Genomic DNA, 6405 nt, shown 5'->3' with positions numbered 1-6405 from the left:
AAGAACGCCTGGCTTTTATTCCCGTCGGGAGGGTGGAGTCTACAGACGGCAAACCAGCTGATTTACAAGAAAGGGTGCCATTGTAAAGAAAGCTAGACTTTATGATCTTGATCTTGCATGGTATAGGTCTGAAAATATTTCAAGGGCCCTGAACAGCATAGGGTGATTAAATTCAAGCGATAATCATTTTAAAAACACCTGAATTCTGAAAATGTGACTTTGAAATGATTAACATCTGTTGTACTGTTCATTAATACTGATATATTCTACTGAAAAACAGGAAACACATAAACCGCTTAGCGTCACCTTTAGCTTTGAAACAAAGCAGCCTCTTTTCTGGCACTTGCAGAAAAGTTGAACCCTTAGTAAAATGTGTACATATATCATAATAAATCCAGTAGAACAGAAAATATACAGTGGATAGAACCTTTTCCCCCTTAAATGTGACCTATAACGTGAAAAATTCAAATGATAAACTGAAATCTTTGAGGGGAAAAAATAAAAAACTCACAATAACCTGGTTGCATGAGTGTGCACACTAAACTAATACTTTGTTGAAGCACCTTTTTAATTTATTACAGCACTCAGTCTTTTTGGGTAGGAATCTATTTGCATGGCACATCTTGACGTGGCAATATTTGCCCACTCTTCTTTGAAAAAGCGCTCCAAATCAGTTATTTGAATAACTGTCTTCATAGTTCTTTCCTGGGTGTGGCTGTCAAGATTAGTGTCTTGAATGGATCTTTATGAAATGTATTCTTAATAAAGTAAGTAAATTCTGAAATATGCCTGCTAAATCAAGTGATGTGTTATGTTTTTCATTACCTGGACTTTGGGGTGATTCAATTCAAGAGATAATCATTTGAGAAACATCAGAATTCTGAAAATGTGAATTTGAAATGAGTAACGTCTGTTGTACTGTTAGGATCTTTTGAATTCATTAGTACTGATATATTCTACTGAAAAACAGGAAAAACATAAACCCCTTAGCTTCACCTTTAGCTCTAAACCAAATCAGCCTCTTTTCTGGCACTTGCACCTTGCACTGCTGTTCTTAGTTGAACCATCAGTAAAATATGTACATATATCATAATAAATCCAGTATAACAGAAAATATACAGTGGATAGAACCTTTTCCCCCTTAAATGTGACCTATAACGTGAACAATTCAAGGGATAAACTGATATCTTTGAGGAAGAAAAAAAAAAAAACTCACAATAACCTGGTTGCATAAGTGTGCACACCATAAAACTAATGCTTTGTTGAAGCACCTTTTGATTTTATTACAACACTTTGGGAAGGAGTCTATTAGCATGGCACATCTTGACATGGCAATATTTTTAACAGTTCCAAATACAAGGCAATTTTGGAACAGAACCTTCAATATAGTTGTTCAATAAAGATGCATCCAGTGGTCTCTTGTGTCAAGTGCAAAGGCCACCATTTTTATGAATTGTCAGTATTGAATTAGTTTAGTCCTCTATTTCTCACATTAGAACTACGTTTTGCTAGTAACACCTAAGCTGTTGAGAAATTGGGCCAAATGATGGCAGAGTAAATGAAAGAGCTTGTGAAGCACTGGCATCTAGTGGCAGATATTTAAAGTTACTAGAACTGGCCAACTTGAGAAATGGTCTGACACTTAGAACAGCCTGAAAAACATAAGGCTTGTTAAAGTAAATAAAATAATTTACTACTTAGATCAAGTCATTAACTAACACAGACGTGTTGAGAAAATCGAATGTCACCACTGTACAATCTGACAATAATTCCAGCTATTTTCCGTTTAGGATTTAGCACCGCACGAGGACACAGAGAAAACTTAACGGAAATTGATCCAATACAGCTTCTTATGAATTCTTGAAACATGAGCATTTACCAGTGTAGAGTGTAGAGGGGGGGTTGGGAATTAGCATGTGGCTGAAGATCAAAACCAACACCTGACAAGGAATTCCTGAAATGAACAATCATTAGCATGAGATCCAACACCATGCCAGGATGTGACAATTTATTTAATGAAATACTAAGTGCATTGTTACATTCTGTAATATATAGATTTGAATACAATCAATCACATTTATTCTAGAAAGCTTTTTTACATCAGCAGTTGTCACAAAGTGCTTTTACAAAACACCCAGCCAGAAACCCCAAATAGCAAACAAAACAGGTCTGATGCAAAGTGGCTAAAAGGGATAACCACCTATTTTCAGTCAATGTTCCATGACTCTGTTAATAAGTTGCTGCTCATGACTGTCTGTTCTATTTCATTCACTTTCTAGAGAGGTCTTACATTTTTTAACTGCAAAGGATGCTGTGTCTTTTTTAGCTGGGAAACATGAAACAAAATGATATCCTGAAGGGCAAGAAACACCTACTGCTGCAAAGCACTGTTGTAGCACCGGTCCCATTCATTTCCAGTATCAATTCTATTTAGTCTAGAAATACAACTACCTCCACCAATAGAGTTACCTGAAATATAATGTTGGAATCAGTATGTTGATTAATGGTACTAACGTGTACTCTCATGAATCCCAAACAAGCCCCACCGTTCCATGCAGTTTATTCGAGTGCCCTCCAATGTAATTGATACAAAATGTAGCTCTGAAGGCGCAGCAACATGAGGCCAAGTGCAAGTATTAAGTATAATCTACGTAACATGTAGGATGTAAAGATGTGCAAAGAAGACAATTTCAAATGCAAATGGCAATTCTGAATGTGCAATGAAGGCAAATTTATGGTGCATGTACGACGGAAATGCAGGGATAGCAGCAATGAGGTAGATGTGTACATGTAGCAACTGAACAAGTACAAGTATACAGTACATGTATAAGTATAATGTGTGTTACAAGTGGGATGTGTAGATGTGCAATGAAGGCAAAGCAGTGTCAGAGTCCAGTAGTACAAGGAGAGTAGTGCAACAAGGTCCCTGAGAGGGGGTTCTTAGCAGTGGGTAGGTGGGTGTGAGTAGTGTTGGGTCAGTGTTCAGCAGGGTTACAGTAGATGGAAAAAAACTGTTCCTGAGCCTGCTGGTGCAAGAACGGAGAGACCTGTACTGCCTGCCTGATGGTAGAAGTGCAAACAATTTGTAGCATTGGTGTGAAGTCCCTGATGATGCAGTGCACCTTATACAGACACTGCTTGGGCTGGAGGTCTATGATGGCAGGAAGCTGGTCCCCAGTGATGTGCTGGGTGTTTTTCACCACCCATTGCAAGGCCTTCTGATCGGCTACGAAGCAACCGCTAAATCACACTGTGGTGCAGTTAGTCAGTATGCTTTCGATTGTGTAGCGGTTAACGTTCACAAGGATCTTGGACAGGTGAGCCTTCTCAGAAAGTACAAGGGTTGCTGCACCCTTTTGACCAGGGCTCAGGTGTTTCAGGAGCCAGGAGAGGTCCTCGGAGATGTGGACACACTCCACCTCCAGATGTTGAAATGTTACATTTTTTATCACATCTATCATGTAAATTACTGGTTGCACCGCAGGAAACCGATGGAGTGCCTTCTCCGGGTAGGGAATGAGGCGTTGCCCCAAGTAAAGGAGATCAAGTATCTCGGGGTCTTGTTCGCGAGTGAGGGGACAATGTAGCGGGAGATTGGCCGAAGAATCAGAGCAGCGGGGGCGGTATTGCATTCGCTTCACCGCACCGTTGTGACGAAAAGAGAGCTGAGCCGTAAGGCAAAGCTCTCGATATACTGGTCAATTTTCTTCCTATCCTCACCTATGGTCATGAAGGCTGGGTCATGACCGAAAGAACAAGATCGCGAGTACAAGCGGCTGAAAAGGGTTTTCTCAGAAAGGTGGCTGGCTTCTCCCTTAGGCATAGGGTGAGAAGCTCAGCCATCTGTGAGGAACTCGGAGTAGAGCCACTGCTCCTTTGCATCAAAAGGAGCCAGTTGAGGTGGTTCGGGCATCTGGTAAGGATGCCCCCAAGACTTCTCCCTATGGAGGTTTTCCAGGCACGTCCAGGAGACCTCGGGGTAGGCCCAGGACTAGGTGGAGAGATTATATTTCGACACTGGCCTGGGAAAACCTCGGGATCCCCCAGTCAGAGCTGGCAAATGTGGCTCGGGAAAGGGAAGTTTGGGGTCCCCTGCTGGAGCTGCTGCCCCCACGACCCCATACCAGATAAGCGGATGAAGATGAGATGAGACCGCTTGCTAACTATACACTGTAAAACCTTCATCACAAATGATTATGGTTGATGATTTAATGGTCAGTTTAGGATTGTTGACATCATATAAAGCTTTACTACACGGACACTTGAACAGGGCTTTGGTGTCCCTCCCGCACTAGGCTGTCAACAGCCCAAGTAGAGTAACTGGTGAAAGATGCAGGAATATGTTGGTCAGTACTAGGATGCCTCCACCTGGCCTCTATGTTGTTAATACTGTACTGATAAGATGATGTAGTGTGTTGTTAATACTGTACTGATCATCTTTTAAATTATGTTGTTAATACTGTACTGATAAGATGATGACATTTGTTGTTAATACTGTACTGATCAGCTGATAAACTATGTTGTTAATACTGTACTGATAAGATGATGAACTGTGTTGTTAATACTGTACTGATAAGCTTTAAAATTATGTTGTGGATAGAATAGTGTAAGAAAGCCTTAAGAAGCAAAAGTCCTAATCACATCAGAACAAAGCCTGACACACTATGATCCTGAACTTCCAGTGAAGCTGGCATGTGATGCCTCACCTTGTGGTCTAGGGGCGGTCCGTATGTTTTAAAAAATAGTTTAGGGAGACCAGTAGCTTTTGCTTCCAGGGCATTGAATGGTGCAGAGAAGAACGATGGTTGCTGCTTGACATGTGCTGTTTGCTGTGTTCTGACTGAAGTTATATTACAAACCTAAAATTGTGTCATTATTATACAAGCAGCACAAAAGTTAAGACACTACAGTCATTTTAGAAAAAATCACTGTTGATCGATAGGGGACCGGCGGTCGGTGGCTGCCAGGATCAGTGCCCCAATGCAGTGTTCTTTTACCGATTCTGTGTCCCCTATGTACTCCATATACACTCACCTAAAGGATTATTAGGAACACCATACTAATACTGTGTTTGACCCCCTTTCGCCTTCAGAACTGCCTTAATTCTATGTGGCATTGATTGAACAAGGTGCTGAAAGCCATACCATACCATCTTCTTCCGCTTATCCTGGGCCGGGTCGTGGGGGCAGCAGTCTAAGCAGGGATGCCCAGACTTCCCTCACCCCAGACACTTCCTCTAGCTCTTCCGGGGGGACATTGAGGCGTTCCCAGACCAGCCGGGAGACATAGTCCCTCCACCGTGTCCTAGGTCTTCCCCGGGGTCTCCTCCCGGTGGGACGGGACCGGAACACCTTCCCAGGAAGGCGTTCCGGAGGCATCCGAAAAAGATGCCCAAGCCACCTCAGCTGACCCCTCTCGATGTGGAGGAGCAGCGGCTCTACTCTGAGCTCCTCCCGGGTGACCGAGCTTCTCACCCTATCTCTAAGGGATCGCCCGGCCACCCTGCGGAGAAAGCTCATTTCGGCCGCCTGTATCCGGGATCTTGTCCTTTCGGTCATGACCCAAAGCTCATGACCATAGGTGAGAGTAGGAACGTAGATTGACTGGTAAATCGAGAGCTTCGCCTTGCGGCTCAGCTCTTTCTTCACCACGACAGACCGATACATCGACTGCATTACTGCAGAAGCTGCACCGATCCGTCTGTCAATCTCCCGTTCCATCCTTCCCTCACTCGTGAACAAGACCCCTAGATACTTAAACTCCTCCACTTGAGGCAGGCACTCTCCACCAACCTGAAGTGGGCAAGCCACCCTTTTCCGACTGAGGACCATGGCCTCGGATTTGGAGGTACTGATTTTCATCCCCACCGCTTCAAACTCGGCTGCAAACCGTCCCAGCGCATGCTGAAGGTCCTGGTTAGAAGAGGCCAACACGACAACATCATCTGCAAAGAGCAGAGACGAAATTGTGTGGTCTCCAAACCTGACACCCTCCGGCCCCTGGCTGCGCCTAGAAATTCTGTCCATAAAAATTACGAACAGAACCGGTGACAAAGGGCAGCCCTGCCGGAGTCCAACATGCACTGGGAACAAGTCTGACTTACTGCCGGCAATGCGGACCAAGCTCCTGCTTCGGTTGTACAGGAACCTGACAGCCCTTAGCAAAGGACCCAGGACCCCATATTCCCCAAGCACCCTCCACAAGATGCCGCGAGGGACACAGTCGAATGCCTTCTCCAAATCCACAAAACACATGTGGATTGGTTGGGCAAACTCCCATGAACCCTCCAACACCCCGTAGAGGGTATAGAGCTGGTCCAGTGTTCCACGGCCCGGACGAAAACCACACTGTTCCTCCTGAATCCGAGGTTCTACTATCGGCCGTATTCTCCTCTCCAGAACCCTG

At 44.0% G+C, this 6405-nt stretch overlaps 1 non-coding gene across 1 annotated transcript; it reads right to left on the bottom strand.

Annotated features, from left to right (window-relative positions):
• Positions 1 to 1727: 1727 nt before the first annotated feature.
• LOC114839576 lies at positions 1728 to 1802 on the bottom strand. Its single transcript, XR_003781985.1, has one exon. It is a non-coding gene; the product is annotated as a small nucleolar RNA SNORD65 (small nucleolar RNA).
• Between the last annotated feature and the right edge of the window lie 4603 nt (positions 1803 to 6405).

The sequence above is a fragment of the Esox lucius genome, chromosome 7 (assembly GCF_011004845.1).
Source record: "Esox lucius isolate fEsoLuc1 chromosome 7, fEsoLuc1.pri, whole genome shotgun sequence".
In the NCBI taxonomy this organism is placed as follows: domain Eukaryota; kingdom Metazoa; phylum Chordata; class Actinopteri; order Esociformes; family Esocidae; genus Esox; species Esox lucius.
Note: the sequence above shows the minus strand (reverse complement) of the source record. Positions and strands in the feature narration are given on the sequence as shown.